At 44.2% G+C, this 19,338-nt stretch overlaps 1 protein-coding gene across 7 annotated transcripts in view; it reads left to right on the plus strand.

Moving 5' to 3' along the window:
- Positions 1-19,338, plus strand: part of LOC147712816 (zinc finger CCCH domain-containing protein 11A-like) — a 507,151-nt gene that overhangs the window by 58,411 nt on the left and 429,402 nt on the right. For 4 of the 7 annotated variants that reach the window (XM_086923487.1, XM_086923489.1, XM_086923491.1 and 1 more), the window contains exons 2-3: positions 16,605-16,638; positions 18,157-18,592. The gene's annotated coding sequence lies outside the window, so the exon portion shown is untranslated. The remainder of the gene's footprint in view (positions 1-16,604; positions 16,639-18,156; positions 18,593-19,338) is intronic. The other 3 variants (XM_086923490.1, XM_086923492.1, XM_086923488.1) reach the window with 2 other exon arrangements.

Here is a 19,338-nt window from a genome sequence, read left to right on the forward strand (position 1 = left end):
CCGTGGAGAAATCGCCGCATCTGGCACCCCAGCCTGCCGGCATCTGACACCCCAGCCTGCCGGCATCTGACTCTATAACAATGTCCGGCGGGGATTAAAAAAAAGCTCGACCATTCCAGGCATCCTTATGCTTGACCCACCATCATATCTCTTCTTGAGCCTCCACAGCAAGCAGCACTTTGTGAGAGTTGGGAAAGAGAGCAGGCCCACCACCAGAGCCAACTGATTGAGCGAGACATGTCGTTTGGAGAGAGTGCGTCTCAACTCATGCCGAATCTTCGACCCCTTCCTGGATTCGGAGTGAACGAGGTTGAGTCTATGACAAAACCTAGAAAGGTCACCCTCTGCTAGAATCAAGAAGGATTTGGTCTTGTTTATTACAAACCTCGGGCCTGTGAGTAGTCTACTGCCGTTTGGAGATGAATGGACTGCTTCCGTGGGCACTGGCCCATTAGGAGAAGATCGTCCAAATACACTATCAGTCTTATTCCATGACTGGTTTGAGAACCTTTGTGAAACACCATGGAGCCAAGGAGAGTCTGAAAGTGCAGTGAACGTGAATATCTGGCGATGCCAGACAAACTGGAGGAACTGACTATTGGGCTGAAAAGTCGAAATAGAGAGGTAGGCCTCCTTTAGATCTAAACAGACCATTCAATCCAGTGGTCAAAGGACATCTCGCATAGGGAGAAGTGGCGATAAATTAGCCACTCCTTGAATTTGTGGAGGTTGATGACTGGTTGCGGCACTTCTTTTGCTTTGTCGAGCAGAAAAAGGTTGCTGATCAAATCAGAAGTATGAGGCATAGCGGGAGAGAGGGCTCCCTTGGAGAGAAAATAACTCCTTGTCCACGAGTGCGGCCTCCTGACCCGACAAACTCTTATGTGGAACCCTCTGACTGTCTGGTGTACCTAGGCATCCCCTGTGATAGAAGTCCAAGCCTGGAAAAAATTTGCCAGTCGCCCTCTATCCTTAGTCAGGACGAACACTCACGGGGCTGGAGGTAGATGCGGCTCCCCGGAATCTTCTGCCTCTTCCATGTCGACCTGCTGTCGGATAGAAGTTCCCAAATCTGATCTGATCTTGATACTGGCCTTGCTGGGAGCCTTGCCCTCTGGGCGGATACTGAATGGAAGAGTGGCTGGTCGAGCGACTCTTACCTCGACAGGCCCCATGGAAAACACGAGATGGAAACACTTTTTTGAATGTGGATTTGGCTTTATGTAGGGACGTGAATGTGTTGACAAACTTCCCTACTTCTTTCACAACAGGCTTCCCAAAGAACCTTCCTTGGACAATGGCACCTGCCTACGAGTCTGCCAGGTCCCCCAGCTTGGGGTCAACCTTAATCAAAAGGAAGCGACGTCGCTCTGTGGATAGTGCACAGTTTGCGTTTCCCCAAACAATAATTGCTCTCTGTGTCCATCCTGAAAGGGTGTCAGTAGATATCAGGGACCGAGAGCTTGGCCTCCTCGGCCATTTCCAGAATCTTTCTAAGGGGGCCGAGGGTGTTTAGGAGTTAGTCCTGGCACGCCCGCACAGACTGGTCAGTCTCCATTTTTGGGTTCTTCATAAACTTTTGAAGAAATGTGGCCATACGCGCATCAGTTTCCGGCATAATGGCCACCTTCCCCTCCAATAAGGGGAGCGAACACTCCGCCCGCACTGCAGGGCGTCGGATATGCACAATGACCTGATCGCCCGCAATTATCCCTACAGAGAATGCGGGCCGATCTCAAGTACAGACCCTTGCTTGGGTGTCTCTTCTCAGGCGGCAAGGTACCCGCAAGACCGTCAGTGCGCAGCTTTTCCTCTTCTGTGAGGAATTTGAAGCTCATGCATCGCAGTCCTACTCGCGCTGCAGCACCTACTGGCGATGGGAGAATCCCACAGCAAGAGTCGCACCAACAATAGCTGCGAAGGAGCACAAAGCGTTCCTGCGTTAGGGGTTCAAACAAATGAGGCTGCAACGGCTAAAGCGCGGTAAGCCGACAAACTAGCGAAAGCTGTAACGCGCAAGCTGAGCGAGTAGAAACATAAACACCATTTCACAAAGCAAGAGAAAGGAAAAACACTTCTCTGCTGTGTAGCAGCGAAGAAAGAGGGTCAATGAAAAGCGACTATAATGGACATGTTGGGACCTAATTGGTCACCACAGGACTAGTTTCCCATTAGTTGTTTTTTTCAACTATATTCCCTAAGCTTCATGGGAATGGTAGTTTGTATTGAAGTTTATTAAATGGTTGCTATGAAAAATAAAGTGAAGGAAGAAAGCATAATCCTCGCCTCTGGCCCTAACTCTTCCTCTTTTTTTACCTTCATCTTTTGTTTCTTTGTATTTAGTTTATACTTTATACTATTGATTTGATATCTGGCACTTTTGTGCCAATCCTCCTGATTCTCGACTTATGGATGAATAGAAAGTTTCCTGCATACCAGATTAATATAGATGCGCTTGAATTAATACTTCTTTTACTATACTTTTTCTCCTCACTGTGGGGTCTGGTACTATTGGTTAGTACTCCGGCATGTTGGAGAGTTTCGTTCTATCCTGTGTCAAACTTTTTCGTGTTTGAGTATTCATTACATATGCTCTATGTTTATGGTCTCTATTAGGATCTGTGTTCAAATTTTATATATAATTTTTACTCTAGTCTAATGCTTTATTTATATGCTGTTTATCTAGTCGTGTGTTTGTTTCCATAATTTTCGTGCACCCACATTTCAGTTTATGGTTATCCACATTGTACATTAGATACACCACGATTGTCAACTGGATATTTTGAGCACTTTTTCCCAAAATTTCTTTAACGGTCTTCTGCCCTGGTGGGTGAAGGTCAGTGTTAGCTTTATATACTCCCGATTAGTTTTTGATATTTTTTTATCTAAATGTCCACAGCCCTGAGGAAGTTGAGGTGTTAAATACATATTGAAGAAATCTGTATTGGCTGTAAAGTTCTATATTGGCTGTACCATAATTTAATGTTTGGAATGCATACTGGCTGTGAGAATTTCTACTAGCCCAATGTGATTATTTTGGACACCACCATCTTGGCTCAAACAGAGCAATTGGATTAAAGTGAATTCTAATCTATATTACTGGAATTGAGACTGATTTTCTAACTTTTGTTGAGTCCTCGGATTTTCTTGCTTACATATTCTGTCCTTCTTTTTGGGGGACATAGTAGGGTTGTTTTTTGGCAACCAACCCTCTATTTCTTAGAGCACCACAGATATTTGTGATTTCTACCTTCCCCATATATATTGTTGAGCGCCTTTTTAGATCTAGCTGAGTCAGCACATGTGCTGCTCTGCGAGACATTTTGTAGTGTGCTTTTAAAAGTGCTTCTGCTGGCCTAGCGCTTGCGATCATGTGCGCGTGAACGCGCGCAGACGCCAGCTTGGTCCATATCACTCTCTCGCTGTTAGTTTGCTTCCCTTCCCTCCACCCACCATGTTGCTCCCCTTCCCCCACGGATTCCCTGCCCTCTGTTGCTTCCGCCGCTCTCCTATTGCTCCCCTCTCCCGTGGTGTTTGTAATCTTGCCCCCTGCGTTGACCCCTCACCCTCCACTATGCTCGGCTAATAGTGATTTACTTGCTTCTCCCCCCTCCTTTCATCCCTTTCTTGCACCCTACGTACGACCAGTTACTCAGAAATAACCTCCCACTGGCCCCTGGGTATTTCCTCTCTTCATCGTGTGAGCAAAATGTAACATATAGGAGACCTATTTTTAACCCTGCGAATAATGCATTCCTGAAGCGAATATTAATGAGCGGCTATAAGAGCAAACGTTTTGTTGCTGAAGCCGCAATGAGGGTACCAATCAACAGCGGTTTATGAGCTGGGCTCCGACTCTGTGCAAACATCATGTAAGTTACCTATTCAGTGCGCCGCCGTTTCATGCCTTCCTGACTTTGCCGCTGAGAGCCGTGGGAATCTTGCTAGGGATGGTAGTTCATTTTATTTACTAATGCTGAATAGCAGCGCCACCTTCCACTCCATATATTTACTGCAACAAAGTCTCTGTTAAAAGAAAATACATGGTGACCAGGCCATACTAAGGGCAGATGTCTCTTACACAAATACTCATGCCCATTAAGGAGCATTCCGTCTCAGTGGCGTTGTGCCTTAAGCAGCTCGACTATTACGCGCATATATCCCTGTAATAAATAAAGATGCAGACGGTGTTTCTTTCCTTTTTTTTTTTTTTGCCCTCCAAGATTTAAAAAGCTTCATCTCACGTATTTTGCCATTTGCATTTAGCCTTTGTGACGGGGCGGGACGTCCCTGTGAGGAACACTATGAGGAACATACATTTTCCCGTGACTGGTGGTCAGCTGTTCCCTTGTCTCCCCTTTCTCTTCCCATTCAACAGCCTACTTCCCCTTCTCCGGAGGAGTGGCCGCCCGCTAACGCTGACTCCGAGCACCATTGGGGATACGAGGAGGAAAAAGGACGCTGCCCCTTTAACCCTGCCTTTGGGGAAGACGAGACTCCGCCCATCCAGAGCGTCACTGAGCCAAAAGGAGGAGGATCCCGGAAGACATCGGACGGCGTTTCCCCGGAGGAAGAAGGCGTTGTGGAGTGGAGACGGAGTGCGGAAAGAAGAAGCTACAGTGAGGACGACGCCTCGACTAGCCCAGCTGAGATCATCAAGCCAGGAGGCCGACGTTCCTGCGAAGCGCCCCGCCACGCTCCCGCGGGAGGAGCGTGGCTTACAAAGGTACGGGGCAGGGTTGCGGGTTGGGTGGGTTGGAGTGGACAGCCTACTGAGTAAGCAACCCGTGTATACATAGTTCCCAATACCTTTTCCCATCTCCCACGAGCACTACCGGCACTGTAGTCTCTTAAGTGAATACACTTCACACGTGTTTTCCCTCACTCCCGGCCCCTGTATAATACGCCCCAACGTCCCAGTGATTGCTTTCTCTTTTCTTCCTTTATGGTCTTGGCGTACCCGTTGAACATCGTGTGGCGGTCGTTTCTGAAGTTACCACTCTGGCTGCAACACCTCCCTTGCATCGCCGCACCACCCTGGAACTCCCTGCTTTTCCCAAGGGCGTCATAACGGAGCCCGACGAGTTTGCCCGTATAAGACTCACAAGCAGGAGAAAGAAAGCGTATTTGAAAATAAAGCCCTCTTTGAAAGAGTTCTTTTAGACTTCTGACTCAGTTCCTTCCCCTCCTGATCCTCCCTCAGTACAAGTGGTGTCAGAAGTGGGATATCCATCCCAGTCCATCTGTGACCCCGAGATGGACGCCCTAATTCAGCATCTTATTAACACCTTGGGTGCTAACAGAGTTTCCCCCTCCTGCGCTGAGTTTTTCATTTTCCCATTGTTCATGTCAAAGCCAGCTCGTCATAAGCACAGCGCAGGTAATGCCCATGACGAGCTGGCTTTGTCATCAGCACTGAAGGGGTTAAGGGGCAGGAAAAACTGGAGTGGGCAGTAGAAAGACAATTGTCAGCGGCTCAGGAAGATCGGGACTTATTTAAAAATACCATCACTGCCCAACTGGAAAGCATGCAGAAAAACGTACCGCCTCCAACCGGCCTAGCTCCTGTAGAGAGTAGAATACATGTGCCCAACCCCTCAGGGATCGCCCTGCAAAAATACGTACATGGTGAAGACCCTGATGCCTTCCTTATGAATTTTGAACGAGCAGCGAGAGCACTGGGTTGGCCCGAAGAGAAGTGGCCCTTTTTTCTGGCTCCATTGTTAACCGGAGAGGCACAGTTTGCGTACCAGGTAGCTAATCTTGTAGGTAATGCTCCCTACCACCTGATTAAGAATGTGATACTGGACCACTTGGGGTTAGACCCCGAAGCGTACCGAGTGCGGTTCCGAAAGGAAAAGGGGTCACCTGGCGAGAATCCTAAGATCCTATTTTTTAGACTCAAAATGATGGCTGACAAGTGGCTGAAGCCCGAGACCAGTACCAAAGAAGATGTCCTGGCCAAAATCTACCTGGAGCAATTCATGGAGGCTCTTCCATATGGGTCTCAGAGATGGCTGAGACAGCATTCAGGTCTCACTGTGGAGCAGGCCATAGAAATGGCAGCCAATTATGCCCGGGCTCAACCTCGTGGGTCGGGGTGGGAACAAGAGAGACATTCCAAAAACATGATGCCAGCCAAACCCGAGAAGAAAACAAAAATGATGACGGAACAGATAAGACCAAGACCTTCGTGGATGGAATCCCCTATGCCACGTGGGCCCCAGTGTTTCGAGTGTGGCAAATGTGGCCACATCGCCCGCTTGTGCCCTGGAAAACATCAGACAGAGGAGCCAATGGAAGTGGGTTATCTACCAAAAACAGTTTTATACTCCCCAGAGATGGGAACCTCGTTCTATGTGAGTATGATGATAAATGACCATGTAGTGAAAGCCCTTTTAGACTCCGGGTGTAGACAGTCCGTTGTCCAAGAACGCCTTGTCCACCCCAACCAGTACGTTCCCGATACCCTGGTTCATATTCGGTGCGTCCATGGGGACGTCCAGCCCTATCCTTTAGCGCATGTTACCATACGTCCAAAAGACAAACCAGCTTGTGTAGTGAGAGTAGGAGTAGTGGACTCTCTTCCAGAGGACATGATATTAGGGGTAGACAATCCCGAATTCCTCGCCTTGTTCCAGAAGACTCTCTTGTAACGTTCCCCGACGGTTGAGGGTTCCCAGTCTGCACTTATAACCCCTGACCCTTGGATAATGGATCGTAGCTTCAAATTTGCCCAAGCAGAGGACAGAACACTATACAATGCATGGGAAGCCGCTCATGCTGCACAAGACACACCAAACACATTGTTTCCCAGGTTTGTTATACGAAATAATCTCCTATATAGGGAGGCAGAAATGGGAAGTAATCTTCAACTCCTGGTCCCCTCCTCCTTCCGGGAGCAAGTCTTATTTTTTGCTCACGCTCATCTGACAGCCGGACACGCAGGCAAGGAAAAAACTACTGAGAGCATTGTGCAGCTTTTTTATTGGCCAGGTATCTACAAGGATGTGCAGGAGTACTGCAAGAAATGCGAAATCTGCCAGAGAAAGAACACACACAGACCCCCGGCTGCACCTTTACATCCCATGCCCATTATTGGTGTACCCTTTGAGTGGGTAGGGATGGACTTAATAGGGCCCCTCCCGAAGTCATCTAGGGGTCATCAATACGCTCTTGTCATTGTGGACTACGCAACGAGGTTCATAGAGGCATTTCCATTAAGGGCTCCTACCACCTCAAACATGGCAGAAATGTTCGTGGAGCTGTTCGCCCGTGTAGGATTCCCTAAAGAGGTCCTAACAGACCAGGGGACTCTCTTTACGTCCCGCATGATGAGGGAGGTATGCAAATCTCTGAACATCCGACACCTGGAGACATCGGTCTGCCATCCACAGACCGATGGTCTGGTCGAACGATACAACCAGAGGTTGAAATCCACCTTGAAGAAGATGCTGTCTACAGAAGGGCCGGCATGGGACAGCTTGCTTCCCCTAGCGTTATATGTGCTCAGAGCTCAAAAACAGAGCAGTCTTGGATGTTCAGCTTTTGAACTTCTATATGGACGTCTCCCAAGGTCATTGTTAGAAATGACCAAAGATACTTGGGAAACCCAAGAGGCGCAAGAACAGAAAACGCTCCTGGAATATACGACGCAGTTAAAAGCTAAACTGGGAAAATTGAGAAACCTTGCATACACCAATCTGGAACAACAAAGACAGAAACAAAAAAAGTTACGATCGAGGGACCAGACTGAGAAGACTCAAAATCGGGGAGTGGGCGCTGGTGCTCCTACCGTCTCTCTCTCCAACAAAAACGAATGGGTGGGACCCTATGAAGTGGTTGAGACCATACTGAACACCACCTATAGACTCCGGCTCTCCCCAGCTAAAATCCAAAGCTACCACATCAACTTATTAGAGAAGTGGATAGGACCAGTTCCACGTGGCGGGAAACATCCTTTACAACGCAACTTTTACAATGCAGTGCCTTTACGATGCAACTTTTACAACGCAAACCATTACAACGCATTGCGCTGGGGGGCGCTCTAGGATAGGGAATAAGTTTAATTTACTATTCAACATCTTCCCTAGTGTCCACGGGGACTGGAGTTGGAATAGTAAATTAAACTATTCACTATCCAGCACCCCAAAGCACTATGCGTTGTAAAGGTTTTCGTTGTAAATACTGCGTTGTAAAGGCATGCGTGGTAAAAGTATGCGTTGTAACGTCATACATCCCCAGGTGGCAATAACCTGGTGCTCCCTATGATGTCAGAAAAGGCCTCTACACTAGAACACCTCATTATAAACCCGGATCTAACCGACCAGATGAGGAAGAGCCTATTTGACATCCTACAACCCTTGTCCAATATCTTTTCCGACTTACCAGAGAAGACCACTTTGGTAGAGCACTGTATTGAGACGACCCCGGGAAAAATAGTGAAACGACGCCCGTATAGGATCTCTGCGTCCAGACGAGAAGCCGTGAGAAAGGAGGTCCTGGACATGCTGAAACTAGGTGTGATCCGGCCGTTGAAAAGCAGTTTGGCCTCCCCGATTGTGATGGTTCCTAAACCCGATGGGTCCAAAAGATTTTGTATGGATTTTAGAGCTCTGAATGCCATCTCTACATTTGACGCATACCCCATACCCCGTGTCGACGAGCTGGTAGAAAAACTAGTGGACGCTTTCTTCATCACCACCCTTGATCTCACAAAAGGGTATTGGCAGGTGCCCCTCCGTGAAGAAGACCGAAAGAAGACCGCCTTCATCACAGACGACGGATATAAGAGTTCACGGTTCTTCCTTTTGGATTACACGGTGCACCTGCCACTTTTCAGCGCCTTATGAATCGTGTGTTGAAACCCTATTCATCGTTTAGTTCGGCCTACTTGGACGACATCGTGATTTACAGCAAAACGTGGGAGGAGCACTTGAGGCACCTACGTATCATTCTCTCAGCGCTACAACAAGCCGGATTACACGTCAACTCAAAAAAGTTCCGTGCAGCCTTCACCAGGGTCAACTACTTGGGATATGTCCTGGGGGAGGGTACCATCGCACCACAAGCGGAGAAGGCGAGAGCCATTCGGAACACCTGCTTTCTGAACAACAAAAGAAAACTAAGAGCCTTCCTCGGACTGGTTGGCTATTATAGGCGGTTCATCCCTAAATTTGCTGAAGTCACTACACCCCTCACGGACCTTCTACGTAAAGACGTCAGACCTAAGGAAATACAGAATCCTTCCCAGGAAGCCCAAGACGCCTTTGAACGTTTGAAACACATCATAACTACCTCCCCAGTCTTGGAGTCTCCCAATTTTGATAAAACCTTCATCCTTGCCACTGACGCTTCAGACGTAGGTTTAGGGGCCGTGCTGTCACAGGTGGGCGACGATGGTGTAGAACATCCCATTCTGTATACCAGTCGTAAATTATTCCCCAGGGATTGTAGGTATTCCACTGTAGAACGTGAGTGCCTGGCCATCAAGTGGGCCATCGAAAAGTTGCAATACTATCTGGAAGGGAAGGCGTTCATCCTACAAACTGATCACGCTCCATTAAAGTGGATGTACCAGAACCGGACATTGAATGCCAGGGTACTCAGATGGTTCCTATCCCTCCAACCCTACTCCTTTTCCGTGCAACATAAAAAGGGCACGGAACACGGCAATGTGGACTATCCCTCTCGGGTCTTTCCTCTCCCCGATCGGGAGATTCCAGGGGGGGAGGTGTGTGACGGGGCGGGACGTCCCTATGAGGAAGACTGTGAGGAACATACATTTTCCCGTGACTGGTGGTCAGCTGTTCCCTTGTCGCCCCTTTCTCTTCCCATTCAACAGCCTACTTCCCCTTCTCCGGAGGAGTGGCCGCCCGCTAAGGCTGACTCCGAGCACCATTGGGGATACGAGGAGGAAAAAGGACGCTGCCCCTTTAACCCTGCCTTTGGGGAAGACGAGACTCCGCCCATCCAGAGCGTCACCGAGCCAAAAGGAGGAGGATCCTGGAAGACATTGGACGACGTTTCCCCGGAGGAATAAGGCGTTGTGGAGTGGAGACGGAGCGCGGTAAGAAGAAGCTACGGTGAGGACGACGCCTCGACTAGCCCAGCTGAGATCATCAAGCCAGGAGGCCAACGTTCCTGCGAAGCGCCCCGCCACGCTCCCGCAGGAGGAGCGTGGCTTACAAAGGTACGGGGCAGGGTTGCGGGTTGGGTTGGGTGGGTTGGAGTGGCCAGCCTACTGAGTATTAAAACATTAAAAAGTAAAAGGAGGACCCCACGCAGACTTATAGGGGACTGGGGGGAAGATAGTTTTCAAAGAAAAGCAAAGGTGTCCCCACTGGATGGACAAAGTGAAGGTGTGTCCGATATTAATGAGTATTCCCTGGGGTGAACCTATTTTCTAAAAGACAGCATGCCTACAATTGGGCGGGAAAGGCAAAGGTACAGGCGTTGTATTCAACTTCTAAGAATATGCTCAAACTGGACAACACCAAGTTATTCTGAATTCTGCTGTGTTTGATAAATACCAAAAATAAAATTAAAAAAGAGATAATCTCCACACTATATGTTTGGTAAAACTCTGTTAGAATGTATTCCGATACAAAACATTTTTCATTTCTTCATTATCAAAATATTTAAAAACACATGTTATACATTTTATTAAAAATTTCATTTAAAAACACAAAGAATCAAACAAGTCGACGCAGCGTTTCGGTATTCTGCTATTACACCTTCTTCAGGACTGATTCTGAATAAATTTAAAAAAACAGAGTTACCATTCTTTTTTTGGTGCAGATTCAGAGAACATCTCATGGATACCAACATCACATCATTATCTCATGATAGGAAATTAGACCCCTTATCTTAAATCTATTCTTCCTGGTATACCTTTTTCAAACAAAAGTCCTCTTTTTTAAGAAAAATTTTTAAGCATTAAACATTGTGCAAATCCAGTTTTTCTGATGTTATGTACATTTCATCCTTTCCACAAACATATTGCTTATTGTTCATATTCATTTCTAACCTTTTAACAAAACTAACGAAGTTTACCTTTCCCGTGGATATTATTATCCAATGCTGTTGACCCCACGCTTAGAAATATTGAGAACATATTAATAGTATTCTCATTATGCCGCATACCTTGTTCCAGATGGAGTTATTATCTCTACTGGACAATGTTGTTTCTCATAGAACTCCTAAGGGCTTCGGAATGATGGACCTGTCCCAGGGTTCTGTGCTCAATTTGCAAGGTTGTGATGTCACTGGGTGGAATACACATTTTTTAATTAAGTATTTATTCCTGGACCCCTTAAAGAAATCCTTTCTTTATCTAAACCAGATTTTTCAGTAGGAACTCCCTGTTTTGCATACCTTTCCAGGTGGAGAAATATTATCAACGTTCTTTTATGTCGTCATAATTCTATCTTTCTCGTTCCCATCAAGTGTTTCTATGGTATATGAAACAGAAATAAATGAAATCCTTAGTATTTGTATACATCTCACTTATTGCCTTATTTATTTAGGACTTATTATTCAATTTTGTACCTGTCTTTATGGCATAGATTTGCTGAGTATTTGACTGCCAGGAGGAGCCACCGTTTAATTAGTCGTGATTGCCGCCAGTTTACCTAAAAAATTATAATGTGATTTAATATCTTTTTTAGGGCTTTAGTTGTTCAGAAAACCTATTTTAATACTAGGTATTCACTCACCTATTAAATCTAGGTGACGGATATAACTTCTTAGACACTGTCTTCCAAAGCGGTCCGTTCTCAATTCGGTCCGTTCTACATTTAGTGACAAAAGACAAAAAATGGGGGGTATCTTCATCAATTTATGATTAATTATTATTAATGTTGTGTTTTACGATGTATGTTATAGTCCCCTTAATGCCTTTTACTTATAGGGTGTTTTCCAGATTATAAAATTATTCCAACCCAATTCTTTAATCATTATTGGCAGAAGGCTATTAGTCAACCCGTATTGCATTGGGGCTTCGAGATTGTTTTTTTCCCGTCGGGGGCCCTACTTCTGATTTTCACTTACCAGCGGTCTTTAGGTCGGCCTCCCTGCTCCTTGCTTCCCGGCAGTCAGTCCGTAATTCCTGCGATCGGTGTGTTCCGAAACGGAATGAACACGGACTCTTGTTTTTCCGGGTTTTTAAGCATCCCGTTTTTTAATTGGACGCCCGTTACCTATTCCCTCATTGGTTGATATACGGCCAATCACCATAGCGTTGCCATGGTAAACGGACGCATCTTGACATTTCTCCTGGCTACTTTCTTATTTGTTCACAAGACTTAGTCTGCTTCCCCTCATTGGTGTTTTGGTACAAGCGCGTTGTCATGGTATTTTGATCCTGTTTATTCCGCGCTCGAAATTGCCGAATCAATTTAGACGGTACCACGTAATTCTTATGAACCCCGTGGTATATCCACTTACACTTACACCCGGTTCTACTCCGCTTTTGGGCGTATTCTATCTGCACTGTCCTAGCGGATTTCGATGAGTTAAAATCTCCTGCATCCTATTTAATAATTTTTTTCCCAATCTTCTCTTGAGTTTAAACCACATCTTACACTATTAAGGGTGGACATATAGAATTGCCCCCTTCTTTTCCTTTTATTGTCTTGATTACCCCCTCTTGTGTTTCCAATTATTTTTTCTAACCCGCACCATTTTAAATCATCGATCTCATGGCCAGCCGCCCTCCAATGTTCAGTGAGGGGTGCTCCTGTTTTGTTTGTTCTCAGTGCTGATCGATGCTCATTTAAACGTAGCCTGATTTCCCTAGATGTCTCTACTACATATGATTTTTTACAGGGGCATTGGATGAGATAGATGGCATTCTTAGTCCTGCAGTTAATGAAACTTTTGATATATATTGTTTTATCATTTGCTGTAATTTTATCACCTTTGATAATACTGGCACAGTTTACGCACCCCGTACAGGGATGGGTTCCCGTTGGTAAAGGGTTGCCATCGATGGTTGTCTGGAGGTTCTTTGGCATCTCTCTGTATGTATGTACTAGAGAGTTTTTGATTGTCCTATTCCTCCTATATGAGAACATAGGTTTTGGAATTGGAACTTGTGATTTATCCGAAATCAAATGCCAGTTTCTATTTATAATATTCTTAACCTTGAAACTCACTTGTGAAAAGTTTGTTACAAAGATAATCGGCTGTGTGCTGTTGTCATTCTCATTTTTTGGATTAAAAAGGCTTTCCCTATTAAAATATTTCGCCCGTTTGTAGGCGTGCCTTATCATTCTTTTGGGGTACCCTCTCTCTAGGAATTTAGTTTTTAGGTTAGTGGCATGAGTCTCATAGTCCTGCATTGAGGTACAGTTCCTTCTCAATCGAAGAAATTGCCCGAATGGGATGTTATTCTTCTGTGACGCTGGATGGTTACTGTCATAGTGTAACATGCTATTTCTGTCCGATGGTTTCGTATATAGTTCCACTGTCAGATGACCATCTGTGTGTTTGATGATAATGTCCAGGAATTCTACATGGCATTTGCTAATGTGTGATGTGAATTTCAAATTTACATCTCCCAGATTTAACCAAAGGAGGAACTCATTCAGGGTGTCTATCTCTCCTGTCCATATAAAAAATATATCATCTATATAACGACCCCACTCCGAGATATGTTCATAGAATGGGGCAGTTATACTGTAGATGTGTTTCTCTTCAAATCTGGACACATACAGACATGGCAGACTAGGGGCACACGTGGCCCCCATGTTGGTCCCCTTAATCTGTCTGAAAAGGTTATCTCTATATATGAAAATATTGTTTTTGAGGATCACAGTTATACAATCAATAAATGTCTGATGATCTGTTAAGTCGTGTTGATTATCTCTAAGAATCTCTTCCATAATCTCAATGGTGTTGTCCTGGGGGATGTTGGTGTAAAGTGCTTCGATATCCAAAGTCACTAGCACCTGTGTCTCTGGATTGAAACTTAAGCCCTCAACTTTCTTAATCATAGATGTTGTAGCCTACTGAGTAAGCAACCCGTGTATACATAGTTCCCAATACCTTTTCCCATCCCTCACAAGCACTACCGGCACTGTAGTCTCTTAAGTGAATACACTTCACACGTGGTTTCCCTCACTCCCGGCCCCTGTATAATACGCCCCGGACGTCCCAGTGATTGCTTTCTCTTTTCTTCCTTTATGGTCTCGGCGTACCCGTTGAATATCGTGTGGAGGTCGTTTCTGAAGTTACCACTCTGGCTGCAACACCTCCCTTGCATCGTCGCAACACCCTGGAACTCCCTGCTTTTCCCAAGGGCGTCAGAACGGAGCCCGACGAGTTTGCCCGGATAAGACTCACAAGCAGGAGAAAGAAAGCGTATTTGAAAATAAAGCCCTCTTTGAAAGCGTTCTTTCAGACTTCTGACTCAGTTCCTTCCCCTCCTGATCCTCCCCCGGTACAGCCTTGTTTTTGCCTTTTTTTTTTTATTCCACATAGGTTTTTCATGCCAGTGGAATCCGGTCAGGACAAATTAAACAGTGCAATCCAATTCACCATATTTGTATGTTTGGGTCATAATCCTTTGCTGCAAAATATATGAACATTTTCTGTCTACAAGTTTGCATTGGAAGTATCCTCTGCTGTACATTATCTTCATATTGTAAATACCCAATTGCACGTTTGTTCATAAGGCCATGAGCTTTTGAGATACTGTGCAGTATCTGTTTAATATCCTTTCTTAATATCCCTTTAATGTATGGCACAGGCAGTTTTTTTTCTACATAATGCATGGTTTCTCCATTATCATTCACCAATTCATGGTCTTGTGCTTCCTCATATGAAAATGATGGCCGTATACAGGCAAAATAAATACTGTGCAGAATTAAATACACCAACATGAAGCCAGTAATTTATTGCTAAAACAACTAATACTTATTTAAAGGTAAGTAACTTTAAAAAGTTGCTGCAATTCAAAATGTGTGCTAAAAAGGCAGAGAGATTCCCTTTTTTGGCAATGACCTATATCCACGCAGGATATAGAACAATCTGCCTTAATATTTCCTTCATGCTAAGGACGATTGATTTAAAGAAAACAGTCCAGATGTTGCAAAACGTGTTCTATTTCTTACTTCCGTACTCTCCCTTTCTCACTGCCTGCTGGCTCGATCAGCAGTCAATGTGGATCAGACCACGATCGGTCTTCAAAGGGCACTTGTGTTCGAAGGAGCCTGTTGCTATGATAAGTTAGTATTTAAAGAAAAAACAAAGATAGTTGTGTTTGATTTAAAAATAGTCAAAACATTTTTTTAAATAGGGCAGTGTTTGTATAATACTAAGGTGTAATGGGTCCCTCTGGTTTGTTTTGAGTAGAAGGGAAAGGGCAACATTACATCACATTTCGTTTTAAGGTGCTAGTCCTTGGCTCTTCTATCATACTTTGAGGAAGGAGTTCTCAGGACCCTTATTAAGCCCCATTTTAGCTATCATGGCTGCTAAACCTAAGCAAACTTTAAATTATTGGTTAATTTCCTTTCATGGTAAACGTCTACTTCACTACTTTACCATCGTCTGATTAAAACTTAGGTCTGCACCTGTAGTCCCTCTAAACTTAATTTGGGATGACATTTATAAACTTAGTCAGCCATGGAAAGTCTATCTGTAATCACTGGACTATTTACAGCACGGGGAACTCCTGAAACATGTAATTAGCACAACTGCAAGTTAAAGTATTGATTATTAAACAAGCCAAATTAATCTTCTATAATAGAAGTTATTTGCTGACTGACCAGAAAAACTCCACGTTAATGATATAATTGTATACTCCAAAGCAAATGCAGATCTTTCAGATCCTCTATTCGTCTTTGCAATAAAAGCATAATCTGTGCAGACATTGATTTGGCCTCTTTCCAGTAGTGAGTTTTACATCTGGCTGGACAGAAGGTGATCAGTTGCTATGGTGAATTTGTTCAGTTTAAGAGGTTTCTCTTCCACAGATTAATTTTATTTTTTAGGGTGTGATTACTTATTGCAGAAGTTTAGTACTTTCAGAATCAATAATTGTTTGTCTTTGAGGGTATTCAATACACACTTATCAGTGCTTTTTGTTTTAATTGATGGATTTGGTCGATTGTAAACTTCCATGATTTTGTGCTACTTTGTCCAAAGGATTTAAAGTATAGCCCAACTCTTTGACGGCTGCCATAACGTTTAACCACAAAAAAGTTAGTCTGAGTGCACTAAGACCCAATTGCACAGGCCTTAACATAGTCATTGCTTGCTACTCCTTGTATTGTTTATTTCCATTTGTGCTTTTATTGTATTTCTGTATGTTCTGTGATACTCTATCTGTTCGTGTGACTAAGATGAATTTATTTTTTGCAGTTTAAGGCCAGGCAGATGATATGTGAATAGTTTAATGTGTGTTTTTTTTAACCTTTGCAATGGCTTTAATTAATCACACAAAGGTGTTTAAGTGTAGGGGTATGGAGAGGTTGCTAGTATCTGGAACCGTTTTCAGCGAAATCTCAGGTCAGGGGGTGGCATGTGAGCTGACAGTACTTTAAGACGATCTTTTTCCCCCCAGAAATGACAACATGTACTTTTGATCTTCTTTTTAGCTGTGTGGAAAGCCCTTTCGAGTTCGTGTTCACCGTGAGTAAAGGAGTTCAGAAACCATTTTTTTCTTTCTACCTTTCGTCATATTGAGAGATGCTTGCTTTACTTCTGTGCAGAGCAGTTGGGACAGAGAGAGGAAGCAAATTGAGAACACCTATAACTCTGGGCCTGTTGGTAGAAACGCATTTGTATTTCCTGTTTGGCAGGACAGAAGGTCTTTATAATCCCTCTCTGCTCCTTCGATCTCTACTGCCCGGAGGCCACCCCTTTGCTTTGGGGGTTGGCTGAAATATTTATTGATAAAGATAGTAAACATAGCTTGCTCATTTATTTGGCTCTTAAAGAGGCCATCCAGTAAATGGTGTGACAGTATGTCTCACGTCCCCATCCAGTAAATGGTGTGACAGTATGTCTCACGTCCCCAGAAGACATATTTAAATAAATCACTAATCTATAATGCTTATTGTTTGTTGTAATAGATGCTGGGATTTAGTGAAGATAACATTTTTGTTCTCTTCACTGGATGGCCACTTTAACATCCCACTATTAAAGTTTAGCTAAAAAAGCCACCCTGTAAATGGCCAGCAGCTCTTGGTCGGCTTTGTGTGACATTAAATCTTTAATTCATGCCTGGAATAATGTTGGCTGGTGCATATCTGTTCCTTTACATCATGTGTATGCTTGCCTCTGACTACAGTAATGCCAGCTGTTTTGGGTGTCTGGTATATCCTTCCAACAAAAGCTTGTGCCTGTCAACATTTGTGTGTCCTTCCCCAAAAAATATACAGTATGATTGGCAAACATGAGTTGCAGTGGGGTCCAGCCATGAACAACCCGTGCACTTGATAAGTCTCTGAGCATGCCTCAAGTGTTTTTTCCTTGTGTGCAATTACCAGGAGATGTGTTTAGCGGTTGTGCGTGAGCAAAGGTTCTCTCCGGACTGTGTTCTCAGTGATACTTGTTTTGTCTGTGCTCCCGTCCCGCCATCAAATCATTAAGCAGCAGCAAACCAAAAAAATCCATCCTTGAAGGGGTCTATTTTGAGGCCTTGTCAATCATGCTTTGTTGTATCACTTTTTTACATTTGTTGTACTATGTTTTCTTCACTTTTTAATATTTCTTTGAATTAGTGCATTTTCCACCAATTATTGTAACCTCTTGTCCATACTCCTAAATGTGGTTGTGCTGCGTTGATGCTACGTTCCTTTAATCACATCCCATATTCTGATGAGGAGCTTCACACTGGTGCTTTTTCATCTTTTATAAAATAAGTGTTTTTTTAAAAACGTTTATCTCAGTAGTGATGAATAACGATACATATACTTGAATTATCCAGTGCTTTTGATTTGTCTGTTTATCAAGCTAACTACATGGGTTGGCTATTCCTGCTGCTTCTTGATTTGAAAATTTACCATGTATGATCTCTAGTATTTGAAGTTTGTTTTCAGTGCAGAAGGCTAGCTCTGAATTGAAATGTACATTTTGCCCACTCTTATCAACTATGAACTAACATGTAATAAAAAAAAGGGAAGGTGTGTTTTTTCTTTTTATTAGGTGGAGAAATCTTGAAGACCTGAAAGTGGGATCAGCTTTTCTTTTTTTCATTAAAAAAAAAAAAAAAAAAAAAAGTAAATACCCATTTTATGTAAAAGTATATCTGGCTGTGGGAGGCAGAACATATTTTTGGAACCACTTTGAGACCAAAATTGATCTTTCAGTGAAGTTGCACAGGCGAGGATGCTTTTTCCCATCTACCCCCTCGCATTCCTCTGGTGGACTACACTGTGTTGCCTATGAACTGAACAAGCTGTTAGAAAACACTGCCTGTTTTGAGAGCCTCTGGGTGAAGGTCCAAGGCCCTGCTGAAGGAGGATTTGCATCTCCCCTTTCTTCTCCATCCACCCTACCATGTCTTTTAATTCTCTCTCGCTTGGTGGTTCGTACAGGAAAAGAGCAGCCTGGATTACTGGTGACCCCTCCAGGACCCCAGGTAGATATTTTACATATGTTATCCTATATGTGTGTGCGTGTGTGTGTGTGTGTGTATTTTTATTTATTTCACTGAAAAAAACCAAAGGTTACAGGGACATTATAGTTATGCACTGATTTCAATGATAGAAAACCAGTGAAATTCAGCAGTTATAGTTACCCGAGCTAACTATAACTGCGCCCCCACAGTGCATTGCTTATGACATAGTCAGTGACATCACTGATAATATCATCCAGGGATTGTTTCGACAACATTTCTTAGACTTAAAGAGCTATACTGAGCTATGCGGAAGTTAAATTGTTGTTCTTTCTGTACTGCTGAGTGATACTAGTTCTAATATATGTCGTCTGAGTTGCTGTGTGACTGTATCATTGTGGGTGTGTGAGTTCCTGTATAGGTGTGGGAATGGGTGTGTGTGAGTGACTCTATGCGTGTGCTAGTATCTGTATGGGTGTGTGTGAGTGGCAGTGTGGGTCTATGTGTGTATGTCTATGTGTGTCTGTGTGTGGGGCTATATGGATGAGGGAGGGGCTCTATGGATGAGTGACTGGGTGTCTAACGGAGTGGATGTATGGGCTAGTGAGGAGTTGTTTGGATGGGGTCTGTGGGTGAGTGAGTGGGTGTATTGCACAGCCAGTGTCTGTGTAAGTGGCTGTTTGGTTGAGCGAGTGGGCGTGTAAGTGGTTGTATGGTTGTGTGGCTGAATAAATAAGTGTGTGAGTGGCTGTATGGGTGAGTGAGTGGGT

The sequence above is a fragment of the Lissotriton vulgaris genome, chromosome 5, assembly GCF_964263255.1.
Source record: "Lissotriton vulgaris chromosome 5, aLisVul1.2, whole genome shotgun sequence".
Taxonomy (NCBI): domain Eukaryota; kingdom Metazoa; phylum Chordata; class Amphibia; order Caudata; family Salamandridae; genus Lissotriton; species Lissotriton vulgaris.